Source organism: Pongo abelii, chromosome 2 (genome assembly GCF_028885655.2).
Source record: "Pongo abelii isolate AG06213 chromosome 2, NHGRI_mPonAbe1-v2.0_pri, whole genome shotgun sequence".
Taxonomy (NCBI): Eukaryota; Metazoa; Chordata; class Mammalia; order Primates; family Hominidae; genus Pongo; species Pongo abelii.
In genome coordinates this window covers 142,745,524-142,760,301 of record NC_085928.1, presented here as the reverse complement: position 1 = coordinate 142,760,301, position 14,778 = coordinate 142,745,524, and the positions used below count along the sequence as shown (strand labels likewise).

The 14,778-nt window shown below is 40.5% G+C and overlaps 1 protein-coding gene across 5 annotated transcripts in view; it reads right to left on the bottom strand.

The window, feature by feature from the left end:
* TMEM108 (transmembrane protein 108) overlaps positions 1–14,778 on the bottom strand; it is a 377,511-nt gene that overhangs the window by 139,321 nt on the left and 223,412 nt on the right. The window lies entirely within an intron of this gene.

The following is a 14,778-nucleotide window of genomic DNA, read 5'->3' as shown; positions in this document are numbered from 1 at the left end:
TTATTTACTTCTTGAAAGTAGAATATCTAAAAATTTTCACTTCTACTTCCCTGATACTCCATAATTCACCTCTGAGCTGGACAATGATTATTTCCTTTGCAGGATGAAAGAATGACTATTCCATAAACAGACAAAATAACTGCTCTGAAAAAGGCTCAAGTTAAAGGAAGAAAACAATTATTTCTGAACTGGATGTGCCTTTTGCAGTAGCTCTCCTATCCCTTGTCCTCTCACTGCAGCTGTGTGGTCTGGAAAAAGACAGCATGGCAGACTGACTTCTCCACCCTGCCCAAATGCTGCCTGCACGTTTTGATTACATAGTTTTGGGATTATCTGTGTCCTTCTCTCTCTTCCATTGCTAATTTTGGCCCACTTCACTGTTTAGAAGTCTGTCCTTCCTAGGGTTGACATGAATGGTAAAATTCAAACTTAAGCAACAAATTTGACTTTTTAGTGTTATTAGAATCTCTAAGTATTATCACTCAAGAGCTTCTTTTCACCTTTCCAACAGGTCAGGGAACAAGGCTACAGTGTTCACAGATTTGGGGAAAAATTTCATTGTTATACTTATGGGATTCTCCAAGCACTGAAATGGTTTATTTTACTTTAATTGTGATCAGGATAGAATAGAAACATAGCAAACAGTCCCAAACAAAGTATACTAGAAGAATTGATAGAGCTTTTAAAGGCAGCAAACACTCAGGTAATAACTTAGCTTCAGATGGCATGTTCTTTGCTACCTACTTGCTTATGCAGAAAATGGAATTCACCTAATTTCTCACTTGCCACTCCAGTTCCTTCCCTTTAATTTACCACTATAGTATTTCAATTATTTTTCTCTAAGAAAGTAAAAGCTTTCCAGTTCACCACACAAGGCTGTCTGGAGTCTTACAACACATATGGTCTCTACCTCACCTGGGGCATTCTCAATAGGTCAGAATTTTTGCAAGGGAACACAGCAATTGGTTTACAAAGTGTTATAAACCATTGCCTATGATCTACAGCAACAGAGAGCTTCCAAAAATACACAAGTTTTAAGTATTTCAATACAGGTTCCCATTTTCACTCCATTAGCAGGGTATTCAGGACAAAAATTTGATTTATAATCATATACTTCAGGAATCTATTCTCAAGAGATTCAGAAAAGACACCTGTCAGAAAAGGGAACATATTTGGAATTGTCAAGATTTCTGCAAAGCAACTCTTTTGCGCGAAAGGGGTGCAATTACTAGACTGTAAGTTCTTTGAAGGGAGCAACCATATCTTCTCTTGTGTGCATCCCCCGCCTAGTGGGGCTTGGCACACAGCGGGGACTTAATAACTAGCTAATGAACTGACTTCTCAGGAATTCACAAGTATTACAACACCCTCATCTCTAATGACAGTTAGCCTCTAGGACACGTCTCCCTGCTTTTCCACATGCTGTATCTTAGTTGGTGGGTGCACAGCAACCCAAAGCAGTGAAGATAAAAGCTCAGTGCTATGTCTCTCCCATTTTTGTTTGAGCAACCTTTCTACGTTACTATGGTAACATGTGGTACCAGGATGCTCTATAAATGAAAGTAGGGAGGAGGAGGAGATCATGAGATTGATGTAGTTCATAGAAAATCTGCCCACAGGGCAACCTCCTTGGCAATCTGCAAAACTTGTGCATGTCCTATTTTATAATAAATACATTTAAATAATACATGACACTACACAGAATAGATACAATATGTTGAAACAGATCCACTGAGCCCAGGAAAACTGCATTAAGTATGAAATTATAAGCAAGTGAATATTTTAAGACATTTGAAAAAATACCAGTGAGAATTTAGTCCACAGGCAGATAAGACACTCACTCATTTCAACACATAAAGGTAATAGCTGCAGAATTCCAAAGATGAGTGTATGAAACTATGCTGAGTGGAGGCAGAATATTAAACTGAGCTATAACCTGAATGGTAAAGTACATTGGCAACTGTAGTTACAAAGGGCAGGGATAACCTAAGGAAACAAATACATACGTTAATGATACTTGCCCTCTGATATGTGCAACTTCAAGGCTGTTTATGACCAACGCTAGAATTTGAGACAGGTGAGGGAGAAAGGGCATGAAGTAGCTGACACCTGAACCACAAACTCATGGTTTTCCACACCAGCTTTACACTGTGCTAACTATAACATATTAACATCCAAGCTGGGAATGCATCTGTCTGCCTGAAGCAGCCGCTATAATACCATAGAAAACCTTCCATCCTGCAGATCATTTTGTGTGAGGACATTTGAAGAAAGCCACCATGGCTTCTTGATTTATGGCTTCATTAAAATGTTTGGGCTTCAAACCTCCAACAACGTTTATTGGAATTAACAGCTTCTTAAAATGGAAATCTTCAATGATAAATTAATGCAATTTGGATCTTGTGAGAGGGAAAAATAGAGTGCTTTCAGACACTCTTTACAATCCTCCAGGAAAATAGTAATACTTTCAGCTACTATATGCCAGTAAGTCTCAGGAGTGGGCAGGTGAGAAGAAGTAAGTAAGAGTATGAGGACCACAATCACTGATGCACAGTCAGGAAGAGTGAAGATGTCTGCTTTCTTTTCAGAAATGCATTTTAAAAGGGGTCTAAGTTATTACTGCTGTAGAAAAACCAAAACCAATCCAGAAATTAAAGGGCTGCTTTGTTGATTACAGACATTAACTAACTTGATGTCCACAGAGGTCTCAATCCAAAGGTGTGACTTCATGGTGGGCTGTTTGTGAAAATTCCCATAAGGAATAAGAGTGTGAGCATCTGAGGTAGAAATTTAATTTATCTTTTTATATTAAGAACACTTATCTATGCCTAGCAGATATTACATATTTGATGAATGAATAAATGAATGAAACGGGTACTACTTCCAGAGATGGCCCCAGTTTTGTCCTTGTGATTTCTCACTGTCTGTGTGTTCTAACCACAACAGGATCCAAATATGATGCTGTTGTTGCCATCAGCACTGAGGTCACAAAAAGCTCATTATCTCTTTCTTTATAATGAGCAATTTTGGACCTAAAACCTATCTGGTTAGGACATCTTTTACTCTGTTGACTGTCCGGGTTGACTGAACTTGCCTCTCTCACTCTATATCATCCAATTCATGAACAAATCCTTTTGACTTTACTTCCAAGATGTTTCCTGACTCTCACACTGCCCCATATCCATGACTACCACCTTAGTCCAATTTGTCACCATCTCTTCTTGCCTGACTACTGTAATCAGCTCCCAACTGGAAACACTGCCTCCACTCCTAAACTCCTACAATCAATTCTCCACAAAGCAGTCAGTTATCTTTTCAAGACATAAAGAATATCATGTTATTTATCTGTTTAGAATTTTCCAATGGCTCCTCATTACACTTAAGATAAAACCCAAACTTCTTACTTTTGCTGCCCAACTGCATGCATACCTCATCTCATTCCACTGGTTCTCTCTCACCACTATGCTCTGACCACAATTGGCCCTCTTTCCTATTCCTCAACAATCTCAAGCAGGTCCCTACTTCAGGGCCTTTACCTCTGCTGTTCTTCCATCTGCAAATTCTTTCCTATTCACCTTGGCAGGTGTCATTCACAAAGCAACCTAATGTCATCAATTCTGAGATGCTTTCTTGACCACCCAATCAAACTAGCTACTAGTCACATGCCATCATAATAACCCCATTAATTCTCTGCTTAGTAGGGATCTCATGCTGATATTAATTTTTTTTTTTTACTATTGTCTAGGCTCCCTAACTAGTCTATATGCTCCAGGAGGGAAGATATCTTATTGTCTTATTAGCTACCTAGAATGATGACTGGCACACAGTAGGTATCCAATATTCTTAGTGAAAAAATGAAAAGAAGACCCAAACAGTCACAGCTAAGCAACTTTACAAGCAAGAAAATATTAATGCTTTACTGAAGCAAAGACAGTAAACACCTGGCTCAAGGTGCAGATGAACTGGTGCGGTTGTTTCCACATCTGGCAGGAGCCTCACTAATCTCTTTGTGCCTACAAAACCAGTTCTTACTCTTCTTGGCTCTGGGCCCTGCAGATCCTTTCCTGGGCTCTGTTACCACAGGCCTTCACCTATCTGGACTCTGAAGAGCCTTCTGTGGGCATCCACCTGTTCTGCACTGACACAGGAACTGCCTCCTTGGCTCTTTGGGCCAATTAAAGAACTGATCTCCTGAGAGACCCATTCCTCCAAGGTTTGTCCTGTTTTTAAGAATCACACCCATACTCCAGGTATTAGTAAACTTTCCTTGCCTCTGTGGTAAGATATCATCACTAGTGGCCACTGGGCCCTGTATCGGGACCCAAAGGTACCCTTGTTCTCCCATTGAAAAATTCTATTTCCTTGAACCCATTATTTCTCCTAACTGCCAATACCAAATAGCTGAAAGAACACCGGGCTTGCAGTCAGAGGCCAGGAATTAAAATCTTAATTCAATTATTTATTTGCAGCCAATTTAACCCTGAGTATTATTTAACCTTACTGAGTCTCGGTTTTCTCATCTGTATAATGGGGATAACACCACCTACCTCTTAAGTAAATATGCGAAAGCAGTGGGGCATGCACTTTGTAGGCACTCCACATCTGAGCCAAGGAGGGAGGCTAGTCCAGAACCTGTGGTCTTGCCCACTTCTCAATGGCTTCCTCTAGTGGTTCCTCAAGCATTCATAGGAAAGAGATAATTCCAGAACTCCAGAATAATTTCACAACACCAAAAACCCTTCTTCGGTCATCAAAACACAATTCTTATAAAGGAAAGAATGACATCTCACCACAGGCTACAGAAGCAAGCATTAGAAGCAAAATGAAAGAATCAGTCCAGGTTTATTAAAGTACGACGTGAAACAGATGACAACACTTAATTATGTAAGACTTCTGACTTAGTGGTGGTAACGTATCAAGGCCAATAAGGTCTCCTTGGCAACTGGGAGAAATGTTAGTGGACTTGCTACCCTATATTAAAAAAGCTACCCATCAGGACAGTCTTAGACTGAAGGATAAACCAAAGGAAAAATGAAAGGATTATTGCATATGGGCCTGCAAATACTAAAACAAAAGCAATTATTTTCAAATCATTCTCTCAATCTTAACGTTTCACTTTTCTACATGTTGTCAGTGAATTTTAAGCCACTTGGAGGCAGAGATCAGTGAATTGTTGCCTATATAACAATTCTAAGAATAAACTTTTTCTCTTGGATAACATTTTTCAGGCCATGAGGTATGCTCACCTGGTTCCCTCCCCAACTCTCTCTCTGTCTGAATGAAGAGTTCTTTTTGCTTCATGCAAAGTCTTGGGGATGACCACTGAGTCAGAGTGGATACAGTCCGAAGAGGATGAGGAATAGCAGTATGAGGCAGTGGTGATGCCGAACAGCTCTGAATGCTGACTGGCTCTAGGGAATGCACCTCTCTGCCCTCTGAGCTGCAGGGACAGGGAGATGAGATGGCAGCAGCTGCCTCAGAGATAAGGATGTGAGACACAAACACCTAAGGAATTCCTTTGGACTTTCATCACCCCCCTCCATCCAACTTTATCAAAAGCGAGGTGGTGTGGGCAGCTGGCTCCTTTCAGCCTGGGCCCACCACATGGTATGCTTTCCTGCCTTCACAACATGACCTTCTTGTAGCTTGATGGAAACAATGGTGAGGATCTTAGTCTGCTGGGGCTGCTATAACAAAATACCATAGACTGAATGGTTTATAAAGAACAGCAATTTACTTCTCATAGTTTTGGAAGCCGGGAAGGCCAAGATCAAGGTGCCAGCAGATTCAGTTTCTGGTGAGGGCCCGCTGGCTGGTTCACAGACCATACCTTCTCACCATGTCTTCACACGGAGGAAGGGGTGAGAAAGCTCTTTAAGGTCTCTTTTATAAGGGCATTAATCCCATTCATAAGGGATCCACCCTCATGACCTAATCACCTCCCAAAGGCCCCACCTCCAAATACCATCACATTGGGCTTCAGATTTCAACATATGAATTTGGGGGGATCATAAACATACAGTCTACAGTGGGTTATAAACGGTATTTTCACCATGGGACTCAGGAGCATCTGAATCCTGTCCTACCCATCTCCCTTTAAGGGAGATACATAAAGCAACCCCTCCTAGAGCCTTTCATATTGGGGATCCTTCCCTTTAGCAAAAATTGTCTGGGCCTCTGATTTCTTCCAAACAGGGATAGCTCAGTGTTATACACTAAGTAGGTCGCTGCGTGAAAAATAAAAAAAAGTCCCTGCACCTGTCTTTCTCAACATAGAACTGGCTGAAGTTTACAACTAGGCAGTATCTACTCCACTTAGTTTAGATACACTACTTAACTCTACCAGAGTTTCATCCCTTTTCTTTTGCTCCTTTACTCAATAACAGCTCTCAAAGATGGGGAAGGAAGAGAGGCCTATCTAAGTTTTTAATATTAGTCTAATTTGCCAACTTAAGCTTTCAAATACCATTGAATAAATGACAAGTAGATTCACTGAATTTAGAGAGAGAAACACAATACTTCTTTAGGTTTTGTTTCAGGGGGATCAAGTTTTAAGAGGCAGTGAAATGAAGTCGGGTTCAACTGTTCCAAATTTCTAGACATGAGCAAAGCTTAAGCCATGCAACAGTGTATTGCTTTTCTAAGGATTATTAATAATGCATTTGTAACTACTCAGAGACTGGCAATAAACTTTCAGAGACTGAATAAGAATGTAATCTGTCCACAGCAACATAGACAAATTACTTTGATAAATTCTTTGCGAGGGTGCCTCATCTCCTGCAATTCTTGGATTGGTTACGAGTCTACAGTTAAACCTTCAATAACTCCCACAAGCACCTCATTACTCATAATACTGTGACATCCTGAGTTGTAAAAGAGGTGCTGTTATATAACACAGGCACTGTATAGCAGCCTTAGGTCATGAATATTAAGAGACAATCTCAAATGAGATAATATCTATAAAGACCTCCTGTCGTCTCTACCCAAGAAATAAACTAAAAGAAGGCAGTGTCCTTGCAGGCATTTTGATATCAAGGATGGTAAATGCAGGCACTGTTTCCCTTTCAGTTTCATGATTGTCATCCCTCTCACCAAGCCATGACTTTAGAACTATGTTCATGGGTAAGACTGACTCAGTAATTTTACTTCCTCATATTATCATTTTCTGGCTTTTGCATTAAGGTTATAGTAATTTCATAAAGTGAATTGTGGAGCACTTAACTGGCTAGTTTGGTCCATTCATATTTACTGTGCTAACTGACATGTGGATTTATTTCTGCCTTGTCCTACTTATCCAGATTTCTCTATATCTATTTTCCCCTTCTTGATTGCCTTCCTTTGGACTGAGTTTTTTCTTTCTTATTCTAATAGTTCTGTTTTACTGGTTTGGAAGTTATGAATTCTATGTCTTATAGTAGTTTCCTTGAAATTTTGCCATGCCTACTAAAACTTGACTATGCCTAAGTTAATTGATATATTTTCCATCCTAACAACACAATGAATTTATAAGACTTTCATTCTCTTCATCCCCTCCCAACATAACTGCTATTATTGTCTAGTATATTTATTCTGTGTTGTTTTTCATTAACTCCACATATTAGACATTATTATATGTTTCATACAGAAAACGTTTGCTTGGGTTGACTACTATGTTTGCCAATTTCTTTGCTGGCTATTCCTTCTTATCTTTAAGACCTTGTTTCTCAGAAGAAATGTTCTTTTTCCTGAGGCATATCTTTTAGAAGTGCAAATGAGTGTCCATCTGTGAAAATGTTCTACTTTAAAAAATATCTGAAAATGTCTTTATTTTACCCTCATGCTTTAATGATTATTTGATTAGATCTTTAATTCCAAGTTGCTGGTTGTTTTCTATCAGCATTTTAAAGATATTATTTCACTGTCTCCTTGATTCTGTGGTGGCTGTTGAGAAGTCAACCATCAGTTAAATATTATTCCTTTATAAGGAACATTTTCCTCTGGCTGCTTTTAGGATTATCTCTTTATTTGCAGTTTTTATAACCAGGCATGCATGCAGTTCTTGCTGTTTGTTTGTTTGTTTGTTTATTTATTTATTTATTTATTTTTGAGAAGGAGACTCACTCTGTCAGCCAGTGCAGAGGCTGGAGTGCAGTGGCATGATCTCGGCTCACTGCAAGCTCCACCTTCTAGGTTCAAGCAATTCTTCTGCCTCAGCCTCCTGAGTAGCTGGGACGACAGGCGTGCATCACCATGCCTGGCTAATTTTTATATTTTTAGTAGAGATGCGGTTTTACCATGTTGGCCAGGCTGGTCTCGAACTGCTGACCTCAGGTGATCTATCCACCTCGGCCACCCAAAGTGCTTGGATTACAGGTGTGAGCCACCACGCCCAGCCCTTATTATTTTTGAGACTCACAGTATTCCCAGAATCTGAGTATGCATATCTTTCATACATTCTAGAAAATATTCTAAGCCATTATGTTTTCAAATACTTCCCCCCATTGTCTCCTTTCTCTCCTTCTTGAACCTCCACTTGTACTTACGTTAGGCCTTCTCATACTATCTTCCATATCTCAATTACCATTTCTCATTTTTTTTTTATTTTATTTTTTTACATCTTTCTTTTATTATTATTATACTTTAAGTTTTAGGGTACATGTGCGAAATGTGCAGGTTAGTTACATATGTATACATGTGCCATGCTGGTGCGCTGCACCCACTAACTCGTCATCTAGCATTAGGTATATCTCCCAATGCTATCCCTCCCCATACCCCACAACAGTCCCCAAAGTGTGATGTTCCCCTTCCTGTGTCCATGTGTTCTCATTGTTCAATTCCCACCTATGAGTGAGAATATGCGGTGTTTGGTTTTTTGTTCTTGCGATAGTTTACTGAGAATGATGATTTCCAATTTCATCCATGTCCCTACAAAGGACATGAACTCATCATTTTTTATGGCTGCATAGTATTCCATGGTGTATATGTGCCACATTTTCTTAATCCAGTCTATCATTGTTGGACATTTGGGTTGGTTCCAAGTCTTTGCTATTGTGAATAATGCCGCAATAAACATACGTGTGCATGTGTCTTTATAGTAGCATGATTTATAGTCCTTTGGGTATATACCCAGTAATGGGATGGCTGGGTCAAATGGAATTTCTAGTTCTAGATCCCTGAGGAATCGCCACACTGACTTCCACAAGGGTTGAACTAGTTTACAGTCCCACCAACAGTGTAAAAGTGTTCCTATTTCTCCACATCCTCTCCAGCACCTGTTGTTTCCTGACTTTTTAATGATCGCCATTCTAACTGGTGTGAGATGGTATCTCATTGTGGTTTTGATTTGCATTTCTCTGATGGCCAGTGATGGTGAGCATTTTTTCATGTGTTTTTTGGCTGCATAAATGTCTTCTTTTGAGAAGTGTCTGTTCATGTCCTTCGCCCACTTTTTGATGGGGTTGTTTGTTTTTTTCTTGTAAATTTGTTGGAGTTCATTGTAGATTCTGGATATTAGCCCTTTGTCAGATGAGTAGGTTGCGAAAATTTTCTCCCATTTTATAGGTTGCCTGTTCACTCTGATGGTAGTTTCTTTTGCTGTGCAGAAGCTCTTGAGTTTAATTAGATCCCATTTGTCAATTTTGGCTTTTGTTGCCATTGCTTTTGGTGTTTTAGACATGAAGTCCTTGCCCATGCCTATGTCCTGAATGGTAATGCCTAGGTTTTCTTCTAGGGTTTTTATGGTTTTAGGTCTAACGTTTAAGTCTTTAATCCATCTTGAACTGATTTTTGTATAAGGTGTAAGGAAGGGATCCAGTTTCAGCTTTCTCCATATGGCTAGCCAGTTTTCCCAGCACCATTTATTAAATAGGGAATCCTTTCCCCATTTCTTGTTTTTCTCAGGTTTGTCAAAGATCAGATAGTTGTAGATATGTGGCGTTATTTCTGAGGGCTCTGTTCTGTTCCATTGATCTATATCTCTGTTTTGGTACCAGTACCATGCTGTTTTGGTTACTGTAGCCTTGTAGTATAGTTTGAAGTCAGGTAGTGTGATGCCTCCAGCTTTGTTCTTTTGGCTTAGGATTGACTTGGCGATGCGGGCTCTTTTTTGGTTCCATATGAACTTTCAAGTAGTTTTTTCCAATTCTGTGAAGAAAGTCATTGGTAGCTTGATGGGGATGGCATTGAATCTGTAAATTACCTTGGGAAGGATGGCCATTTTCACGATATTGATTCTTCCTACCCATGAGCATGGAATGTTCTTCCATTTGTTTGTATCCTCTTTTATTTCCTTGAGCAGTGGTTTGTAGTTCTCCTTGAAGAGGTCCTTCACATCCCTTGTAAGTTGGATTCCTAGGTATTTTATTCTCTTTGAAGCAATTGTGAATGGGAGTTCACTCATGATTTGGCTCTCTGTTTGTCTGTTATTGGTGTATAAGAATGTTTGTGATTTTTGTACATTGATTTTGTATCCTGAGACTTTGCTGAAGTTGCTTATCAGCTTAAGGAGATTTTGGGTTGAGACAATGGGGTTTTCTAGATATACAATCATGTCGTCTGCAAACAGGGACAATTTGAGTTCCTCTTTTCCTAACTGAATACCCTTTATTTCCTTCTCCTGCCTAATTGCCCTGGCCAGAACTTCCAACACTATGTTGAATAGAAGTGGTGAGAGAGGGCATCCCTGTCTTGTGCCAGTTTTCAAAGGGAATGCTTCCAGTTTTTGCCCATTCAGTATGATATTGGCTGTGGGTTTGTCATAGATAGCTCTTATTATTTTGAGATACGTCCCATCAATACCTAATTTATTGAGAGTTTTTAGCATGAAGCGTTGTTGAATTTTGTCAAAGGCCTTTTCTGCATCTATTGAGATAATCATGTGGTTTTTGTCTTTGCTTCTGTTTATATGCTGGATTACATTTATTGATTTGCGTATATTGAACCAGCCTTGCATCCCAGGGATGAAGCCCACTTGATTATGGTGGAGAAGCTTTTTGATGTGCTGCTGGATTCTGTTTGCCAGTACTTTATTGAGGATTTTTGCATCAATGTTCATCAAGGATATTGGTCTAAAATTCTCTTTTTTTGTTGTGTCTCTGCCTGGCTTTGGTATCAGGATGATGCTGGCCTCATAAAATGAGTTAGGGAGGATTCCCTCTTTTTCTATTGATTGGAATAGTTTCAGAAGGAATGGTACCAGTTCCTCCTTGTACCTCTGGTAGAATCTGGCTGTGAACCCATCTGGTCCTGGACTTTTTTTGGTTGGTAAGCTATTGATTATTGCCACAATTTCAGCTCCTGTTATTGGTCTATTCAGAGATTCAACTTCTTCCTGGTTTAGTCTTGGGAGGGTGTATGTGTTGAGAAATTTATCCATTTCTTCTAGATTTTCTAGTTTATTTGCATAGAGGTGTTTGTAATATTCTCTGATGGTAGTTTGTATTTCTGTGGGATCGGTGGTGATATCCCCTTTATCATTTTTTATTGCAGCTATTTGATTCTTCTCTCTTTTTTTCTTTATTAGTCTTGCTAGCGGTCTATCAATTTTGTTGATCCTTTCAAAAAACCAGCTCCTGGATTCATTTATTTTTTGAAGGGTTTTTTTGTGTCTCTTATTTCCTTCAGTTCTGCTCTGATTTTAGTTATTTCTTGCCTTCTGCTAGCTTTTGAATGTGTTTGCTCTTGCTTTTCTAGTTCTTTTAATTGTGATGTTAGGATGTCAATTTTGGATCTTTCCTGCTTTCTCTTCTGGGCATTTAGTGCTATGAATTTCCCTCTACACACTGCTTTGAATGCATCCCAGAGATTCTGGTATGTTGTGTCTTGGTTCTCGTTGGTTTCAAAGAACATCTTTATTTCTGCGTTCATTTCGTTATGTACCCAGTAGTCATTCAGGAGCAGATTGTTCAGTTTCCATGTAGTTGAGTGGTTTTGAGTGAGATTCTTAACCCTGAGTTCTAGCTTGATTGCACTGTGATCTGAGAGATAGTTATAATTTCTGTTCTTTTACATTTACTGAGTAGAGCTTTGCTTCCAAGTATGTGGTCAATTTTGGAATAGGTGTGGTGTGGTGCTGAAAAAAATGTATATTCTGTTGACTTGGGGTGGAGAGTTCTGTAGATGTCTATTAGGTCCGCTTGGTGCAGAGCTGAGTTCAATTCCTGGGTATCCTTGTTGACTTTCTGTCTCATTGATCTGTCTAATGTTGACAGTGGGGTGTTAAAGTCTCCCATTATTAATGTGTGGGAGTCTAAGTCTCTTTGTAGGTCACTCAGGACTTGCTTTATGAATCTGGGTGCTCCTGTATTGGGTGCATATATATTTACGATAGTTAGCTCTTCTTGTTGAATTGATCCCTTTACCATTATGTAATGGCCTTCTTTGTCTCTTTTGATCTTTGTTGGTTTAAAGTCTGTTTTATCAGAGACTAGGATTGCAACCCCTGCCTTTTTTTGTTTTCCATTTGCTTGGTAGATCTTCCTCCATCCTTTTATTTTGAGCCTATGTATGTCTCTGCACATGAGATGGGTTTCCTGAATACAGCACACTGATGGGTCTTGACTCTTTATCCAATTTGCCAGTCTGTGTCTTTTAATTGGAGCATTTAGTCCATTTACATTTAAAGTTAATATTGTTATGTGTGAATTTGATCCTGTCATTACGATGTTAGCTGGTTATTTTGCTCGTTAGTTGATGCAGTCTCTTCCTAGTCTCGATGGTCTTTACATTTTGGCATGATTTTGCAGTGGCTGGTACCGGTTGTGCCTTTCCATATTTAGCACTTCCTTCAGGAGCTCTTTTAGGGCAGGCCTGGTGGTGACAAAAACTCTCAGCATTTGCTTGTCTGTAAAGTATTTTATTTCTCCTTCACTTATGAAGCTTAGTTTGGCTGGATATGAAACTCTGGGTTGAAAATTCTTTTCTTTAAGAATGTTGAATATTGGCCCCCACTCTCTTCTGGCTTGTAGGGTTTCTGCCGAGAGATCCGCTGTTAGTCTGATGGGTTTCCCTTTGTGGGTAACCTGACCTTTCTCTCTGGCTGCCATTAACATTTTTTCCTTCATTTCAACTTTGGTGAATCTGACAATTATGTGTCTTGGAGTTGCTCTTCTCAAGGAGTATCTTTGTGGCATTCTCTGTATTTCCTGAATCTGAATGTTGGCCTGCCTTGCTAGATTGGGGAAGTTCTCCTGGATAATATCCTGCAGAGTGTTTTCCAACTTGGTTCCATTCTCCCCGTCACTTTCAGGTACACCAATCAGACGTAGATTTGGTCTTTTCACATAGTCCCACATTTCTTGGAGGCTTTGCTTGTTTCTTTTTATTCTTTTTTCTCTAAACTTCCCTTCTCGCTTCATTTCATTCATTTCATCTTCCAGGGCTGATACCCTTTCTTCCATTTGATCGCATCGGCTCCTGAGCCTTCTGCATTCTTCACGTAGTTCTCGAGCCTTGGTTTTCAGCTCCATCAGCTCCTTTAAGCACTTCTCTGTATTGGTTATTCTAGTTATACATTCTTCTAAATTTTTTTCAAAGTTTTCAACTTCTTTGCCTTTGGTTTGAATATCCTCCCATAGCTCGGAGTAATTTGATCGTCTGAAGCCTTCTTCTCTCAGCTCGTCAAAATCATTCTCCGTCCAGCTTTGTTCCGTTGCTGGTGAGGAACTGCGTTCCTTTGGAGGAGGAGAGGTACTCTGGTTTTTAGAGTTTCCAGTTTTTCTGCTCTGTTTTTTCCCCATCTTTGTGGTTTTATCTACTTTTGGTCTTTGATGATGGTGATGTACAGATGGGTTTTTGGTGTGGATGTCCTTTCTGTTAGTTTTCCTTCTAACAGACAGGACCCTCAGCTGCAGGTCTGTTGGAGTACCCGGCCAGCCGTGTGAGGTGTCAGTCTGCCCCTGCTGGGGGGTGCCTCCCAGTTAGGCTGCTTGGGGGTCAGGGGTCAGGGACCCACTTGAGGAGGCAGTCTGCCCGTTCTCAGATCTCCAGCTGCGTGCTGGGAGAACCACTGCTCTCCTCACAGCTGTCAGACAGGGACATTTAAGTCTGCAGAGGTTACTGCTGTCTTTTTGTTTGCCTGTGCCCTGCCCCCAGAGGTGGAGCCTACAGAGGTAGGCAGGACTCCTTGAGCTGTGGTGGGCTCCACCCAGTTCGAGCTTCCCAGCTGCTTTGTTTACCTAAGCGAGCCTGGGCAATGGCGGGCGCCCCTCCCCCAGCCTCGCTGCCGCCTTGCTGTTTGATCTCAGACTGCTGTGCTAGCAATCAGGGAGACTCCGTGGGCGTAGCACCCTCTGAGCCAGGTGGGGGCTATAATCTCCTGGTGCACCGTTTCCTAAGCCCGTCGGAAAAGCACAGTATTCGGGTGGGAGTGGTCCAATTTTCCAGGTGCCGTCTGTCACCCCTGGAAAGGGAACTCCCTGACCCCTTGCGCTTCCCGAGTGAGGCAATGCCTCGCCCCTGCTTCAGCTGGCGCATGGTGCGCTCACCCACTGACCTGCGCCCACTGTCTGGCACTCCCTAGTGAGATGAACACGGTACCTCAGATGGAAATGCAGAAATCACCCGTCTTCTGCGTCGCTCACGCTGGGAGCTGTAGACCGGAGCTGTTCCTATTCGGCCATCTTGGCTCCTCTCCCCCTCATTTTTTTTACTTTCTTATTTCTCCATAGTATATTCCAAGTAATTTCTTAAGCTCTGTTTTAGTACATTGATATTTTTAAAGAAGATGTTTAATCTGTTAGTTAAGCCATCCACTGAATTTTAAATTCCAATAATTACATGTTTTTAATTTTGTAAGTTGTA